Source organism: Ctenopharyngodon idella, chromosome 18 (genome assembly GCF_019924925.1).
Source record: "Ctenopharyngodon idella isolate HZGC_01 chromosome 18, HZGC01, whole genome shotgun sequence".
Taxonomy (NCBI): Eukaryota; Metazoa; Chordata; class Actinopteri; order Cypriniformes; family Xenocyprididae; genus Ctenopharyngodon; species Ctenopharyngodon idella.
In genome coordinates this window covers 3,728,218-3,747,653 of record NC_067237.1, presented here as the reverse complement: position 1 = coordinate 3,747,653, position 19,436 = coordinate 3,728,218, and the positions used below count along the sequence as shown (strand labels likewise).

Sequence of the window (19,436 nt, the reverse complement as noted above, 5' to 3'; positions counted from 1 at the left end):
TGGGGGGAAGCCATGAGAGTGACGTAGGCTGGAGAAATTCACTTCAGTTTTGTCAAGATTTATTTATGTCGATGAAAACGGCAACAGAAACAACAGGTTAACTTTTTATTGTTATTTCGCGTATTATTACAAGATTATTTTCATTTCCCTCAGGTCATACTTAGTTGTGCTGTCGTTTCTGTGAATTTAACTTTGAATTTGAACCACATGGTTTTATTTAGTACGTTATATTAAACGTTAGCTAAACTGACTAATCTGAGCTATGTTGCTATATTATATTACTTTTTGTTTTTATTTATTTAGTAGGCCTAGTATAATCATAATATATAAATTTTTGACATTTAAGAAGAATATACTTGGTTTGTATTCCTGAAAAATTGGCGAGTACCTCGTGTTACCAACAATCAATGTTGGGTAAGTTACTCTAAAAAAGTAATTAATTACTAGCTGGGTCATTATACGAAAACGTGCCATTTTGTGTCCCTCAGAAAAAAAAAAGCTCTGTAAATCTTAATAAACCATAAAACAAATAAAATACTTTATAATTTAGTTTCCATAATATGTCTCATAATATAAGAATAAATTAATTTCTGTTTCTTTTGTTTTTAAAGGATTTTAATCACATTTTTGTGCAAAGCATCTTGCAGAAATGTTGAAAATGGCCTGTCCCTCAGTATGATTTTTCTACTTCTACTTGCTATCGAGGCCAAAAAAGTCAAACTATCATAAAAAAACATATACTTGTATAAAGCCTTAAGTGTCAGTTCAGTAGTCATGAATGGATTTTATTCTTAACATGTGTCAAATTTAGAAAAAAAAACAAAATTTAGTCGGGTCCCTAGGTTCTCGTCAACCCTGTTACTTTTTATGAAAACACCTCTTTAAAGATAATGGACTGTTCCAAAAGTTGCATCAGTTCCAGGAAGTGACATCATCTGCCTTTCATGAAGTTGATGGTAGAAGACAAGTAAGTATTCTCTTCTTTTTAATGAATTTTCTTTGAGTTTATGTAATGTCTGAAAGACAGGGACACGCTCATTGTGTCAGCCCTGTTACCAGAAAAGCATACGTTAAAAAGTTATTTGTACATATTTAAAAATGTACATATATAACAACATTTAAGCCTCTCATTAAGGCACGTAATGTGGTGTCATTACCTATACCTCATGGCTAGTAATGGCCGCCAATAACCTTTTTCGTCAACCCTGTTACTGTCAACCCTGTTACCATTCCAGGGTAACAGGGTTGACGCAAGTATGCTTTTGTGTGTCTTACCCATGTTGTATACCCAAGAAGGGTTAAATCAAGGGCAACTGGACTTGGTACTTCCATATTTGAAGATATTGCCTCTAATCCAAGGGGTTTCTTCAGTTCTAAATGACTGATGGGGAGTGCCAGGTATTTAACCTCTGTGGGGTTGTCACCCCTGAGCCAACCCTTCTTGGATAACTATGACCTGGATGACTGAGAATTTTAACAGACATACTTTTCTTACTAATAGTATTTACATAATATACATGTTTTTACAGTTTTCATCCCTAAAAATCATGTTTTTTATTTATTCTACTGATAGGTAGGCTAAAATGTGTTGAGGTTACTGATCTATACTGATACACACAAGTGCATTGGGTTTTATAAATGTGCTTTATAAACCAAAAGTCATTATTATTTTTATTATGAGGTCAATAAATTAACAAGGTTGCTGTTAAAGTGTTTTATGTATTTTTATTTGATTTGATTTTGTTAGGATGCCTCTTTCTGCAGCTTAGAAACAGCGCAGATACAGACAACGTAGAGATGCTGATCCTGAGAGACGAGAAGCATATTTACGAAAAGAGAGAGCAAAATGGAGAAAGGACAGAAGCACAGGGAAAAAGCGGTCAGTTAGTGAACTAAATGACAGAGAAAGGAGAGCCAAGCGGCAGAACTGGAGAGCAGCACAAGTGAAAAGCAGAACAGCCAAAGCAGCAAGTGCAGCAATCATAGATCAGTGCATGACACCACCTCTAAGTCCAGAACATCTGGTCAAAACTTGTTGGGTAGGCAGACAGGAATGTTACATTAAGTGATCATTGACTTTTGTTTATTCTGTTAAAGCCAAACATGTTCAACAGTTAGCTTTTCCTTTACCGAGTCCTTTTGCTCCGGTCCTGAGCGCCAGTACTTAAAACGTTGTTGTGGACGTAGTTGAGGACTAACGACTGTCTGCTGGGCGGGAATGGTTAACAAAAGAACTCGCTGCATCACCATTCACCTTCAGGATAGAATCAGGAAATGGCCACTCTGAAATGTTGATATGTGTCTAATCTTTAAACCCAATTTCTCTAGACATAAGATTTTTCACCAGTTTACTTCCTCCATGTTACAACACACTCACCAAATGCCTACATAATCATTATATGATGATCTGCATTTTGTTTTTTATACTTTTTTATAGTGGCCTTTAGTAAGTGATCGTTAGTGGTTTTTGCCTATTCTGTTAAGGCCAAACATGTTCAATTGGTCATTTAATTGCAATGTAATGTTAATGTTTTAATAAAACAATTGGTTTACATTTACATCCGCAGAATCATCATCATTTTTCATCATTTTTATGCTAAAATATCTCAATAGAGCTTTCTACAAAATATGCTGATTAGTCATGTTGAATTAAAGGTTTATGAATGTCCAATTAAGACTCCATTACAACCATAACTGTAACTCAAACAAGCGGTATAACCAATACGGTAACTGTTGTCAACCCTGTTACTGATGTGTCAACCCTGTTACTTGTATAATATTCTAATATCATTTAAAAAATGAAAATAAAAATGTAATCAACTAATTGTAAATGTTTAGTAAGAGAGGCTAATAATCCACTCAAAAATGAATTGAGGTGTTTTATTTTTATTTCCATACATTTTTCTTAAAACAGAAGATGCTGGGAGAGTGTCATTTGGAAATGAACGTATCCATCCACTAAAAAAAATAAAACTTTCAATATTCTCAATTCACAAACACTCTTAATGTAACAAGGGGGGGTTTATCTTTCACAGTATATCAGATTTGTTCTATATATGTATTTAAAACCTTTTCAAAAAGTAATTAATATGTCGGTAACAGGGTTGACCAAACACACACATTTACGTTGGTTATATGAAAAATAAATAAATAAATAAGATAGCCTGAGATGGCACGGCACATTTTCCTGAGAGGTAAGGATCTACTTCATCCAAAAAGGGGCTTAAAGATTTTCAAAACAGTACTTTGAAAATCAAACATTAAAAGTGGGAAATGGCACGTTTTCGTATAATGACCCAGCTACTAATTACATCTCCAACAGCGTAATTAGATTACTCTACTAATTACTCTCTCTAAAAAGTATTGGATTACTTATTACTAAATACTTTCTAAATCCCATATCAACCTCGACCAGTTGAACAATACAAGGTTAGATGAAACTGCCCTTTTAATTCTTTTAAATAAACAATAAATTATTCTTGAACTGACCAAAGTGTGTAAATGGAGAAGGTTACATTAAAAACATACATTTTAACATTAAATTTTGATGTTAAATCCACTATTGTTTTCTATGGAATTGTCCTATAGTCCAAGCAGTATTTAAAGGGATAATTCACCCAGAAATGAAAATTATGTCATTACTCACCCTCATGTCGTTCTACACCCGTAAGACCTTCGTTCATCTTCAGAACACAAATTAAGATATTTTTGATGAAATCCGATGGCTCAGTTAGGCCTCTATTGCCAGCAATGTCATCAAACTTCTCAAGATCCAGAAAGGTACTCAAAACATATTTAAAACAGTTCATGTGACTACAGTGGTTCTACCTTAATATTATAAAGCGACGAGAATACTTTTTATGCGCCAAAAAAACAAAATAACGACTTTTCAACAATCTAGTGATGGCCGATTTCAAAACACTGCTTCATAAAGCTTTGAAACTTTACAAATCTTGTGTTTCAAATCAGTGATTCGGATCTCGTATCAAACTGCTGAAATCACATGACTTTGGCGTTCCGAACAACTAATTCGAAACAAAAGATTAGCAAAGCTTCGTTGCTTCATGAAGCAGTGTTTTGAAATCAGCCATCACTAGATATTGTTGAAAAATTGTTATTTTGTTTTTTTGGCGCACAAAAAGTATTCTCGTCGCTTTATAATATTAAAGTTGAACCACTGTACTCACATGAACTGTTTTAAATATGTTTTGAGTCCCTTTCTGGATCTTGAGAGGTACAGTGACATTGCTGTCTATGCAGGCCTCGCTGAGCCATCAGATTTCATCAAAAATATCTTAATTTGTGTTCTGAAGATGAACGAAGGTCTTACGGGTGTAGAACAACATGAGTGTGAGTAATAAATGACATTATTTTCATTTTTGGGTGAACTAACTAACTCTTTAATGCAATTACATCAGAAGTAACTGTAATTAAATTACAGAAAAATTAAGAGTAATCCCTTACTTTACTTTTTCTTGGAAAAAGTAATTAAATTACAGTAATTCGATTACTTGGTAAGTAATTACACCCAACACTGCGAACAATAAATGTTTAAAACAGTGGATATATTCATACATAAAAAAACTGTATGCCAGATAATGAAAAATACTATAGTGTATAGTTAATGTTAATATGTTTTATGTAAATTACTTACATGCATTTATGTTTTAGGAACTCCCTTCAACTTCTGGACCATGAAAAACATCTGCTGAGAACTTGCAGAACAGGTGAAGTCTGTTTATTATGTTATATGGTCTTTTCTCCAGCAGAGGGAGATATAGGACTACACTTCATTGTAAGACTAACTCAGTGTGAAGCTGATAACTGAATTTACTAGTTTATGATGCTAAATAAAATGTGGTGAGGAGAGAGAAGCAGACATGAGAGCAAATGTTTTATTCTTTACTCATGTTAATATCTGGAGGCAGCCCCTTTAAATAATACTTCAACATCATAAAAGTGGCAGACAAAACTATACAAATGGTGACTAACCATGTGGATAGTTTATAAACATAGTGGTTTATGAAATGGCACACCAGAAAACTTATTTATAGAGATTAATTAAATAATACTATATTTGATAATGCTCAGTTTGAAAGATTCAGGACTGAATTAAATGTCATTCAAGGCTAGCTTGGTAACTTTATTTTTCTCAATATTTTTTATAAGTCACAAAGCTTGAATCATGTAGTTGGAAAAAGCCACATAAAAAGTATCATAAATCATGAAATGAACAAACGTGTGAAAAGTTTCTATAGAGTGTTTTAGAGTGGTTCAGACCGGTATATCTGCCCTAAGGCTGTACGGCAGTTATGGGAGAGTCAGGAACTTGTCGCCTGTCCAGGATGCAGTCAGGTGTCTATCCTTAAAAAAAAAAAAAAAAAAAAAAAAAAAAAAAGAAAGAAAGGGAACCTTCCCGTTACGACACTGACATTAACGGATTAGTTTAGCATTTGGACTACCCCTCTTCTTTTTCTGTTAGCTTTTAGTAATAATTTTTGTGCAGAGTTCAGTAACCCTAATAAATAGAAAGTGAATAAACATCTATTCAGTCGTTTAACAAAAGATAATGTTGTGTTTTTCTAAAATATTGTCTAAATACTTCATGTTTTTTATATAAAAAATAAAAATGCATCATATAGTGGTTCATAATTATGACCAACCACCAACAACAAGAACATATTGCTACATTTTTATGACCCACATCCTCCAATAACTGGATTTCATGGATGTTATGCACATATATTCCTGTGCAAATTTTCCAGGAACTCTAACTAAGTTTTTTTTTTTTTCATTGACGTTGTTTGAAATACTGTAATATTACAATATAAGTATTACATTATGTATATATTAATATTCTGTCATTTTGTCTTTTTAAGTAATTAAAGAAAGTAATCACTTTCGGTCAAGGCTACTCATAAATGATTTCTCTGTAGGCTGTTGGACTGCTATACGTTAACCATCCGTGTCATGTCTATTTGTATCAGAGGGAGCGAATGGTGTATGTGTGCATTACAACTGGTTACTTCATTAGTATAATCACCTGTAAGAAGACACTTCAACAAGATCTAAGATCACAGTCAAGTCACAAATGATACAAACAGCTCTTGCTTGGTTGTCTGCATTTTGAGCACAAAAGTAGACATTTGATTTGTTTTTATGCTGTTTAAAGTGATTTTTAAATTCCCTATGACCATGTCATGACTGTTTATCCGTCGTCATAATGCCTGCATTCTCCTTTCTTGTCAAGTTTTGCTCCCCTGTACACATCATAAACCCAGGTTAGTTATTTCCCACCTGCCCATTTGTTTTTACCTGTTCTGAAACGAAACCTGCGTTGTAAACCTGCCTCTCATAATCCCACAAAACTTATGCAATTTCCTGCCAGATGAAAGGACACTTTAAAAACACACTTTATTGGCAAATATAGTCCCCCTCCACCCTGCCATTGGAAATCTCCTTCAAACAGCCTGTGCGCGTGTGGAGAGAGAATGAAAACAGGACAGTATTTGCTCTCTCTGTCTGTATCTCTGATAAATGTCACCTGTATTTTCTCGGCAGGGTACATTCATCCACAATAGAGACTCGAATGTGTGTGAAATGAGCGTGAAAAGACCGATGTAAATGTTGACAGAGAGTGATTGTAGGCATGTATTGTCATATGTGTTCGGAAAACTCTTCACCTTTGCCTGTTTGTCTTCAGACTTTTTTTTTCTGCCAGGATCAAGAAAAAGAGAAAAAGCTACATCTGTGACCACCCAAACACGGAAGTAACCAGGACACACCTGGAGTCATAAACTGTGGCAAAGGGCCAAACCTTTGGATCATATGCGGATAGAGAGGCAATACCTGAAGCACAATTCCTGGTAAATGAACAATAGTACAAAAGAAATGAATGATAAACGCAATAGTGGAAGAAAGAATGATGTGGATATGTGTAATACGGTTCACTCCCCCATCTGAAATGGTTTACAATAGAATATAAATAGTTTGGATGGTAATTAAGGCTTTTATGTTTCCTTATGTGACCTAAATACTGTTTCTGTTATCATACACTCTAGAAAGTTTCTTATAATTTTATATCATATATATAATTTTATATATATATATATATATATATAATTTTCATGATTTTATATCATACATATCACCTTTTGATATGTGTAGTGATAGTTACCAACCCACATTTGTTCTGAAATACTCTAAACGTGGCTATGAAATAACCTGCACATCAGGTTGTTGCGTTGGCCACCTGCATCATCCCTGACCAGGATACGGTTTGTAATCCTGCGGCTCGGAGCGGACCATTGTCAAAGTCACAGAGCGTGGAAGGTTTTTCAGACACAACCTGTACACACCCGCTGCATTTATATTACACAGCCTCTGGCAGACCTCGCCCTTTCCAATACCGATTCATCCCGGCTTATCTTTACAGTCCGGTTCTCACGGGTCAAATGTCGGCTCCGCTTCAACCAGATCTTGATTAAGAGAATTGATCATTTCTGATACTGAATGATCTGATGCTTAAGGTGAACACAATATTTTTTAGTCTTTGATAGGTTTTATACCTTGTAGTTTTTCCTCAATGCACTACACCAATAAACCTTCTGAATTTAAATATAATTAAATAAACTGAATTGGATAAAAAAGAATGGAACAAACAGCTATGATAACCCGTTACCCTTTTATGTTTCTCTCAATGCACTATACCAGGAATTCACAAACAAGATTTGGTAACACTTTAGATTAGGGACCACATATTCACTATTAACTAGGAGTTTTCCCCTCAATAAACTGCTTATTGATAGTTAGTAAGGCAGTTGTAGTATGTTTAGGTATGGAGTAAGGGATAAGGTCATGCAGAATAAGTACTAATAAACAGCCAATATGCTAGTAATATACATGCTAATAAGCAACTAGTTAATAGTGAATATGTGTTCCATAATTTTAAAGTGTTACCCAAGATTTTAACTTAATATTTTTAATAATTTAAAAAACACATATTCATGTTCACAGATCTCTTATGTTGATTAATGGTCACATGACATGCAGGTAAACTAATAAAACATTTAATTTAGAATTATTTATTTTAATTTGACATATTTATGATTGAATGCTTTTTTTAAGGAATCCCAGTTTGGGAAACCCTGCACTGTACAAATACATCTACAGTTTAAATTGATTTGAATTGAGATGAAATTGACTGAATTGAGGCTCACAACTTTAAAACTGTAAGTCAAACAAAAACCTTTTTGTTGTTAGTTCATGTTAGCGCAGGTCCAATAAATAAAGATTAATAAATGCTTTAGAATAATTTTTCATTGTTAGTTTTCATTGTTCCCCAGTGAACCTTTCAGTGAACATTTCTTAAAAGAACCAGCTGAAGAACATTTTAAAAATCTTAAAGGGGACCTATAATGCCCCTTTTTACAAGATGTAATATAAGTCTCTGGTGTCCCCAGAATGTGTCTGTGAAGTTTCAGCTCAAAATACCCCACAGATCATTTATTATAGCTTGTCAAATTTGCCCCTATTTGGGTGTGAGCAAAAACACGTCATTTTTGTGTGTGTCCCTTTAAATGCGAATGAGCTCCTGCTCCCGGCCGCTTTCCAGAAGTTGCTCAACAAGAACAAAGATGGAGAATCTCACGCAGCCAAAATGAGGATTGTCAGTAACGGTGTTCAGCCTTACATTGTTCAAACCGGAGTCGGACACTGATGGAGAGATCAGGAAGAAGTTTTAGAATGAATCTGGATGTTTCTGAATGGTTAGTGGATAAATTAATGTAGTTGCTGTGGAGTTGATTCAACTCATCGACTAGCATGTGCCGTCATGTTAATCTTTCGTGCAAATCCAGCGTTGAATTGACCCTCGTTTGTGAAGCAGTCCGGTGTAAAATGGCGGCATGGCAACAACACTCTACTACAACAACTCTTCCTCTTCTCTAAAGCAGCCCAACATGGCCTCGCCCCCTTTGTTGCATGTTCTCGGGGTCAGGGTTTATGTAAATTTTGGGGTTTGTGATGTCACCATCCCGGGAAGAAGCCTGTTTGTTGTAGTGCTTAAAAAGCGATTTCTGTAAAAGAAAATATCTCTCTTTGCATTGAACTCTGAGTGTCGTAACTTTTCAGATGTTGTTTATGCTCAAACAGCAACATTACATAACAATTGAAATCATAATCAACCACCCCTTTAAGAACCTTTTTCCACTATAAAAAACCTTTTATGCAATGGAAAGTTTTCATGGATGTTAAAGGTTCTTTATGGAACCATCAATGCCAATAAAGAATGTTTCATTTTAAGAGTGTATGAAACTTTTACCCCTTATAGTTTTTCTCAGTGTATTATACAAATAATCCTACATTATATTCAACTGAACTACTGAAGTAAAGTCATTCACTTCACAATTCAGTTCAGTTGTTTATGAAGGTCCTAACTGTATTTTCTGTATATTTGCAGGTGACCCATGAGTGGATGAAAGAAACCGAGAGAGAAAGAGGGTCTGAACAGTTTGTTCACCCGGGTGAAGGCTAGAAGATCAAGGTGGGTCATAGTGTGGAGGAGGGGATGCTAGGGTATAGGAGGATTGGTTAATGGGGGTTTGAAGGTGCAGAGTGGCATAAGTAACTCATTACCCCGCCTGGTCGAACAAGGACCGTGTGCGGGAAGAGGCGGACCGGTAGGAACCTGGTTATTGATCCAGTCTTCAGTGTGTGGCCCACTCACACTCCATGACACAGAGTGATAAGCCATGATTGAGCAACAGAGCTGTGCAGACATAGAAAACCTGCAGAGTGAAATTAAGAAATTAAGGTTGAATCAATGATAAACACACAATACACAATTTTTAATGTCAGATTTCAAAATTCAGAAGTACCTACCAGAGCCATCACATGCATTATCAAACAGATCAAGAGTTCCAGTTGTGCTAAATACATCATATAGCAACAATTTTGTGTGTATTTAGGATCAAATGTTTGCTATGAAATTACCCTTAGCAAGACAAAGGAGTTGGATATTTTATTTAAAAAATGCTCAAAATGTCAGAGCAATAGCCTTGTTTTCAGTGGCGAATTGGACTCATGGTCCTTTCCTGATCAAACTAAATAAATAAATAAATAAATAGTAGACACTGTTTATTTATTTAAATAAATGACAACAATTACAAGATTTTGCTTTGATGCATGTATGTTCACTGTTGGACTATGATGGTAGACAAATAAAAAACAATTAAATTCATTTAAAAAGACAAACTTAATTATTCTGTTTATTTGTTTTGTTTATTTAAATGACAAAAATGACAAGATTTTGCTGTGATGCATGTATGTTCACCGTTGGACAATATTAGTAGACAAATAAATAAAAAAAAAAAAAATTAAATTTAAATAGCAGACAAATTTATTTATATTTATTTAAATGACAAAAATGACACGATTTTGCTGTGATGCATATATTTCACTGACAATGTTAGTAGACAAATAAAAAACAATTAAATACATTAAAATAGACAATTTTATTTATTTATTTGTTTCTTTATTTAAATGACAAGAATAACAAGACAAGAATTCTGTGATGCATGTATGTTCACTGTTGGAAAATATTAGCAGACATTTAATTTATTTCTTTATTTAAATTGCATAAAATGACATGATTTTGCATATATTTCACTGTTGGACAGTGTTGGCAGACAAAAAAAACAACAACTAAATCAATTTAAATAGTAGACTAATTTATTTATTTAATATGTATGTGAAAGTGTGTTTTAAGAGAGTTTATTTTCCACAAGGAAAATATAAATATATAAGCCCACAGGGCCAAAAGTGCCTTTAGTTAAGACAACCATTAATGAATGTTTTATGTTCTTAATTATTTTGTTATGCAGTAACCATTTCGTAAAAGGTGCTCGAGGTATATAATGACTGTAGTTGTGGCTCAGTGGGTTGCAGGCGTTCCGCTGCGCATCGGGCCTAATGTTTTTCCGTTTAGCCCTCTTATCTACCTGATTGCTAAAAGGTGATGCATAATTTTTTCATTGTTAAAATACTTCTCTAATCTCCTATATCCAACGGCTCTATAGTGTAAAAGGCACGTAGGAGTGGGCTGGATACCGTTATATGCTGATGAATCTAGGCTGGTCTCTTAGTAACGCCAGGTCATTGATATCTCTACAACACCTCCTCCAATCCTCTGTTTTGCAGTTGTTCTCTCTTCTCTCTTTCCCCCCTCCCCAGTCATGTCTAGTCTTATCAGCTGCTGTCCTTGGCCCCCACACCTGTAACAGAGGGCCACAACTCAGCACAGGCTACTCATTAACCAGTATTTCCTCCTGCACAACAGACACAGCTGAGTTTGGACGCCGCACACTCACACCAGGCCATCGGTCTGGGTCTCGGCCATGCAGAGGTCATGTGTTTTGGGTCTTGGTCTGCCAAAACAACACAATCTCATGGCAACTTTTTTACATTTTGGTAAATTTGTGGATAAATCATATAAATTTGTATGATCTCATTCTTGCGTTTTCACATGATCTACTTATTCCCCACTGATGGATATGTTTAGGGGTGGACACTCATGTTTACTTTTTTCCCCTAAAAATAGCACACTGTAAAAAAAATATTTTACTGCAGTACATTTTACAATACTATTTCAGTCATTCTACTTCAAAATTTCTCATTTAATTCAATGTGTTAATTGCCGTTTCTTGTAATTATTTGTGAAATTTACTAGCAATTACTGAATGAAAATTGTTTCAAAGTAAATCTGACAAATATATATTTTTTTCAGTGTACATTTTTGTATGCATCACATCATCTGAATTTATACAAAAGCACCACTTTGTAAAATAATTACAATTTCTCGTGAGATCAGGTTGTCAAAACCAAACCCAAAGGTTTGATGTTGTTTGTGATTGCAAAAATCCAGCAACTCAAATCTGGTTGCATGTATATAATACATTAGGGTGACCTTATTGACAACAACAGTTGTTAATACCTTATGCATTAACTAATGTTAACAAGTCTTATAGTTAGGTGTTTAATTTAGTTAATTAGGCACACTAACTCACTCCTGCTTCTAAATGATTTACACTTTTATTTGATTTTGACCAGGACGAAAGCATGAGAATTTTTCAGCGAATATATGTTTTTGTTTGGGCAGTGTAAATGGAGTCAGCCATTGAATGGGTGAATGAATGGGGCAAATTCTGGGTGTGAATGCTGTGATCTGTTAATATGAGTGTATGTGAATCTGGCATTATGCAGAGGGCAGTGACTGATAGTTTGACCAATAGGGTGCAGGCATTGTACATAATCAACCAATAAAGTGCTGCAGTAATTATGTATTTTTTGTACCAACAAAAATACGTTGGTAAAAATACACCAACCCTAAAGTTATCATCATCCTGGTCTTCTCGACTAAAACCCACAAGGTTTTTTCCATTGACTTTTGGATTATTGCAAAAAATAAGCTCTGTGACCAAAATTTTTTGATTTTTGAGTTTTGTTCATCATGATAATCTTCACAAATAAACACAACTCTATAAATTTTGAATCCTAAATACAATTGCCAGAATTGAAAAGTTAACGTATGCTATAAATGAAGTACACCATGGTTGTATGACTTCTACATCACCACCATTAAGCTTCCAACAACTCTTTCGGTCTTTATTTAAAAACATTTTCAATGAAAGTTTGAGTTAGAATAGTTTGCAAGAGCATAATTATGAACATAAATATAGCTGCAAGCAGCCATTAAGGGGAAAAAGCACAAAAAAGCAAGCAAGAAGTAAAATCAACAGTAAAATATAGCATTTTATTTCATATACTTTATTGTAGCTAGTGGCAATTTAATATTTTGTTCAGTTATAGTGCCACCAACAGTCGCAATCCCACCACTTTTGGGTGTCCTCAGAGTGTGCCCATAAATAAGTGTGTCAGATTTGGTGAAAATATCTCATTTCGTTTAGGAGTTATAGATATGTATTTGTATGAGTACGTAGAAAATGAGCCATGCACAACTTTGCCACTTACTATCAAAATTTTGGCATTTGGGCTTTAATGTTTATCCAACAACCTATGTTTCCCAATTTCCTACAGTGGTTTCATCTTGATCGGACTAACGGTTTTGAAGGTATTCGCAAACATTGTTTTAAGGCTAAATCGCAACGTTGCGCAAACCATAAGGCGTTCACTCCCATGAAAATAATTTTCACTCCCATGAAAATAAGTCAACCACATCAAAAGTTATGAGCATATGAATATTTGATTTCACCACTAGGAGGCATTGTCTCGAAACTTCTCAGGCTCCTTCAGGTCATCGTGCTGATGACCCATACTGAGTTTCGCAATGATACGCTACTGCTTTCAAAAAATAAAGCATTTTGCTACAAAATGCAAAATGGCCAACGCCCAAAATGGCTGATATGTTAAAATTGGATATCATTCAACTCAGCATGCTGCCCTGAATCTTACAAGACAAGTTTTATTATTTTTGGCCAAACCATTCGGAAGTTATAAGCAAAAATAGCCATTTTTGCTATCTTCGGACCAATAGGTGGCGCTGTGCCGAAACACAGCATGTAGCCTCAGATCATGCTTGTGATGACATGTACCAAGCTAAAGCATTGCGGAGATATAGCCTTGCATCCAATTTGGCATGCTCTTCTTCAAATTTGTTTGTGTGTTATTCGAGAATGGTTGGGTTTATCAAAAAGCTTTTGATAACCTTTTGCCTGCATAGTCTGAAGATGATCTGATTTGATTTTCATGAAAATTGAAGCAACTGTCTAGGAGGAGTTGGAAAAAGTAGCTTTTTTGGTAGGAAAATTTGGCAGGAAAAGTTTCATGACAGAAAATGACATAATAGGGTGCAATCGAATCGTATTGACCCAAGGAATCTAACCCTAATGTTTCTAATCCTTATGGTTCAAAAGTGATTAGAGTAAACATGAGTGAAACTTTGGACAAGTGGTGGCGCTAGAGTGTTTGATCTAGAGACACCAAATTTGCTGTAGTTAATGTTGAGATTGTCCTCTATCAGTGTGCCAAATTTCATAACTTTCCTGCAAGCAGTTCTGTGGGCTCCCATAGACTCCCAGAGCGGCAGAAGAAGAAGAGGAACGCCAACAGATACAATATTGTTTATTGTTTATTTGGATCCCCAGTAGCTTCCACAAAGTGGTTGCCAATCTTTCTGGGGTCCACCTTCGGTGCTTGGCCTCTAATGAGGCTGTGAAGGTTTACCTGTTTGGCGTGATATTAAAACGTGAAAATATCTTGAGCTTGCATTTGCCACAGACCTTATTCAGTGGATTTAATCAAAAACCCATTGACTTCAGGAAAATGGAACTAGAAATGCTAAAAACCTGCTTCCAGGTTTTGGCCTACAAAAATATATAATCTCAACAGCAATGTATTTTGGCATGTGAGAAAGCGGGATCTACAGAGAACGGTCAAAGCAATGTATACGCGTACATAGAATGTATAAGAGTAGAGAGCACATCAATATCCAAACAAAGCCAAATCCTGGACATGTCAGGCAATTTAGAAATCCATGCCGGACTCTTTTTAAGGTCTGATAAAGACCTTATAGACCCACATAAATGTCAAATTTTCCACATGATTTATGTCTTATAGTTGAAATGCTGCATGTTAACTAATTAACCAATGTTATCAAGATGTTAGAGTGCCTTTCATGCCATGTCTAATACCTTGGGTGACGTAAGCTTCCTTATACAGCCTTTTTTTTTTTCCTTCTTTCTTAAGTTCCTGAAGGAATGTTGCCATAGCAGTGTTAGAATGGATTGCTTTTGTCGGGTGGAGCTCAGATGTGGTCATTACGGAAAGATCCTTCATCTTACCTGCCGGGGGGTTCGTGCTCCGTCCCAGGACTTGACCAATCATTAATAAAGATGGTATGTGACTCTGTTATCAGTTGGCTTTGGGCCAGGCCTGTGAGTGGGGACTGAAAGAGTGTTATCTGTCCACAGTGGACGACACAAGCACCTCTTAACCTCTCCAACTTTCACAATAAATGCTCAAGAGAACACTTACCTGAACCAGGGGTCGCTCAATAAAATTTAGTTTACAAACCCTTATTTACATGCTTTGCACATTGCACTTCAGAAAATATATCGAAAACGTGTCATTTGCATTAGTTCCAGCTCTGCCTGTGGTGTATGTGGTGAGTCACATTTAAATGGACCAAACAATCAATAGATTATCAAGAAGAACATTCAGAGAAGAACAGCCTCTGTTTTTCTGTGTGGAGATCTGGAAAGAGACACTTCAAAGGTTGGACTTCAAATATAGAATTTAAAGGGATAGTTCACCCAAAAATTACAATTCTGTCATCGTTTACTCACCCTCATGTCTTTCCAAACCTCTATGACTTTCTTTCTTCTTCAGGAATACAGAGTATTTGGAGGAATGTTTCAAATGTTTTTGTCTGTACAATGAAAGTCAATGGGGTCCAATATTGTAAATATTTGTTACTTTCAATATTGTGTTCCACAAGTCATACAGGTTTGGAATGACATGAGGGTGACTGAGGCTGTGTCAACCAAGGCATTTTTATTTTTATGAAAACACCTAGCTGTGGGCGTTTGAAAGCACAGTAAAATAGACGCTCAGCTGCTCATCACGCTGCTGCCATTTTATATGTGGTGCTCCCATTGAAAACAACTGAAAAAATTTGCACACAATAGAAAGAAAAAAAACACTTTGGTTGACACATGGTCTAAGTGAATTTTCATTTTTTGGGTGAACTATCTCTTCAAGTGCAGAGCAATAAAACTCTCTTGTTTGATTCGACCCCAGTTAACACAGCAGGTTACAATAGGCCTAGTCACACATGAGTAAACATGAAGGCAAGTAAAAAAAATTCAGCTCCTCAGTGGCATCAGCAATTCTTTGGAATTCAGATCCTTTATCTCGCTGTAAGTCATAACCGTGTGCTGTGTTCTATGGTCAGACGAGTCCAAATTTGACATTCTTGTTGGAAATCACGGACGCCGTGTCCTCCGGGCTAAAGAGGAGGGAGACCTTCCAGCGTGTTATCAGCGTTCAGTTCAAAATCCAGCATCTCTGATAGTATGGGGGTGCATAAGTGCATACGGTATGGGCAGCCTGCATGTTTTGGAAGGCACTATCAATGCTGAAGGTATATAAAGGTTTTAGAGCAACATATGCTCCCCTCCAGATGACATCTATTTCATGGAAGGACTTGTGTATTCCAGCAGGACAATGCAAAACCACATACTGCAGCTATTACAACAGCATGGCTTCGTCGCAGAAGAGTCCGGGTGCTGAATTGGCCTGCCTGCAGTCCAGATGGCACATCATTAAACGAAAAATACGTCAAAGACGACCACGAACTCTTCAGCAGCTGGAAACCTATATCAGGCAAGAATGGGACCAAATTTCAACACCAAAACTCCAGAAACTCATAACCTCGATGCCCAGACGTCTTCGCACTGTTTTGAAAAGAAGAGGAGATGCTACACCGTGGTAAACATGCCCCCGTCCCAACTATTTTGAGACCTGTAGCAGGCATCAAATTTGAAATGAGCTCATTTAGTGGATAAAAGTGTAAAATTTCTCCGTTTAAACATTTGTTATGTTATCTATGTTCTATTGTGAATAAAATATTGGCTCATGTGATTTGAAAGTCTTTTAGTTTTCATTTTATTCAAATTTAAAAAATGTCCCAACATTTCCGGAATTCGAGTTGTATTTTGTTTAAAATAATTCTGTAATGCAAATGACTGATGGAAATTTTAGAATAAGATGTCCGGCTCCTTAATCCTGATAAGGCTAATTTTATAGTTATCACTTTATTTAACCTATATACACAATTAAGTTATATTTTCACACTTTTTACATAATTTGTCACTATAAAAGCTTGATTAGAAATGATGCACAATAAAAATATTGTTCACAAGGAATTTTTACCTTTAATTTATCTGAATTTTCACTGAGACTGTTGTCTATTTTGTAAACAAGTACCTTAACTTTCGAAAAAAAAAAAATTGTTTGAAGTTGTGAAAAGGATGCCTGAAATCAACTGAAATAAAACAAGTTAAAGTTTTATATATATATATATATATATAAAATATTCTTTTGAGTAACATTTTTTTCATGGTTTTAGTTTTGAGTTAACTATAATAACCCTGAAGAGACCTTCATGTAACAAAGAAAAGGCTGAAATCTGTTGGATTTGCCATGTTAGAAGTGTTGGTCAGCGTGTCCTTCGTCCCATCACAAAGGTGTCTGTGCTGCTGAGAGTGTATGTGTGTTTGCATTTACGTGTGCTGGATTACACGGGCTCATTCAAGACCAGTAATGAGAAGTGAGCTTACACTTACCCGACATCCCGGTGTTGGCCAGGGCAGGGCTGACTCTCACAGAGGCCTCGAGTTGATCCCATTTAAAGCAATCAGCCTACTGTTTGCACAGTGGTAAAAGCTTTAAAGCTGCCCTCCTCTCTCGCTTTACTCCCCCTGCTCTCTCTCCGACCAGGTGCGGGTACTTCAGTTCTCTAAAGCATACTGCACACAGTATATACTGTTGTTTTGCTTTGGAGCACGATAAATGAATACATGTGCATTTACATTTACTAGGTTAATTATAGATATTTGAAAGAAATGAGACTTCTTAAAATCCTATGAGATGATCCTATGTCTCAACTGTTATTCTACACAACAATTGTTATTCTATACAAACCGATTACTCCTATAAAAAACACCTTCGTAATCTCACATAGGCCTACGTATCCTTGAGGATTCTCAATATTGTCCCAGAATGTGCTACGAGGAGTCTGCATAAAATATCCGTTGCATGTAACGTTGCATGTAATTATGCATAATTTGTAGGTATTACTATTGTAACTACATGTAACAAGGACACTAAAATAAAGTGTTACTAAAAACTGCATGTTAACGTTACCTAATAAGTTAACATACACTACCAATGCTCAGTTGTGTTTTAATAAAATACTGGATTCACACTTTATTTTAGGGTGACGTTGTTACCGTGTAGTTACACAAATAATTAATATTAGGGTATATTTACACAACGACGATGTACTAAAAATGGAAAAGTTTTTACTTTGCGTTTCTCGTGTACAGATGAGAACGCTGTCAAAACGATCCCCGTTCACATGAATCCGCGAAAATGACTAAAATCGCTGTATTATGCTGCCAGGCCAGTAGTTGCCGATGTCACTTTGTAAAGAAACACTAGACTGAACATGTAATACGTTTTAAAACATGTTTTTGTAGTTTACGCAGAGATGATAACGGTATTGTTTTCACAAACTTGCACTTTGAAACCCGTTTTCTGTCGTGCAAATGAACGACCAAAACGCATAAAAAGCTTCCCGTTTTTAGTTGAAAATGGTGTCGTGTAAATATACCCTTAATTAACTAGATGTTCTTATTATAGGGTTAGGATTAGGGTTTGTTTTAGGTTTAGTTGCTTGCAATTATGCATAATTTACTGTTATTACTATAGTAAGTGTATGTAGCTTCCGTAACAACATTTCCTCACCATTGACGGAATTTTCCAGCTTATATGGTAGGGGGCGCTATTACGCATCTTCTGAAAGAGTACAGAATCTCTGGCTCAAAACACAGGCAAAAAAGGAGCAGAAACAAGCGATAAAAACATTGCTTTTGTACGTTGAAAAAAAAATAAATTTTTGTTCAAAATGTTGCTGTTTTTAGGAAACTTACCCACTTTCAAGTGTTGATAAAAAAGAATCCATGAAGCTAAAACAGGATATACAACATAATATTCTGGGAGCCATTAAATTTGCGTGAAAATGATAAAAAAAAATGCTGGCGGTGGCTGGCAACTTAAAAAAAAACACTGGCGGGGAAAGAGTTAAAATAAAGTGTCACCAAACACTTTAACAAATGTATTATGTAAAAGTAATGTAAATGCATTAGCTAACATTAACTAATGGATCCTAATTGGCAAATTGTTACCAATATCTCAGTATGAACATTTCTCATCAAATTCTACCTGGAGAACACAGTCTTAAAACTCTAAAGCTTTAAATCTCTAAATCAGTTCTAATTTTAGGAGAAACATCTGAGACAAAGTTGATATTTAAATGATATTTTAAATGAGAACTCAATGAAGTATCCACAGTGAAGGATCTAACAACAGATACTGAGCAATAAAATTTCCTTTGGGATGTCCTGATTGGTTCATTGTCACAATAGAGTGCCTACCTCCCTTTTTTATTCAATCACATTCTACACTCTCAGAAAAAAAAGGCACAAAAGCTGTGCACTGGGGCAGTATCCTTTCAAAAGGTACACCTTTGTACTTTATTTACCCTAAACGGTGCATATTAGTATCTTAAAGGAAAATATTTTGCGACAGCTTTTGTACCTTTTTTCTGACGGTATATTTCCACCCTCATCTTCATG

General features: G+C 35.5%; 1 long non-coding RNA gene across 2 annotated transcripts; it reads left to right on the top strand.

Moving 5' to 3' along the window:
• The first annotated feature begins 10 nt into the window (after positions 1 to 10).
• LOC127499824 (uncharacterized) lies at positions 11 to 16,832 on the top strand. Of its 2 annotated transcripts, none has more exons than XR_007926199.1 (6): positions 11 to 96; positions 4,672 to 4,727; positions 6,704 to 6,866; positions 9,461 to 9,544; positions 14,764 to 14,912; positions 15,971 to 16,831. It is a non-coding gene; the product is annotated as an uncharacterized LOC127499824 (long non-coding RNA). The 2 variants fall into 2 exon arrangements; XR_007926200.1 differs by lacking the exon at positions 11 to 96 and adding an exon at positions 110 to 414 and having other exon boundaries at positions 15,971 to 16,832.
• Positions 16,833 to 19,436: the final 2,604 nt, after the last annotated feature.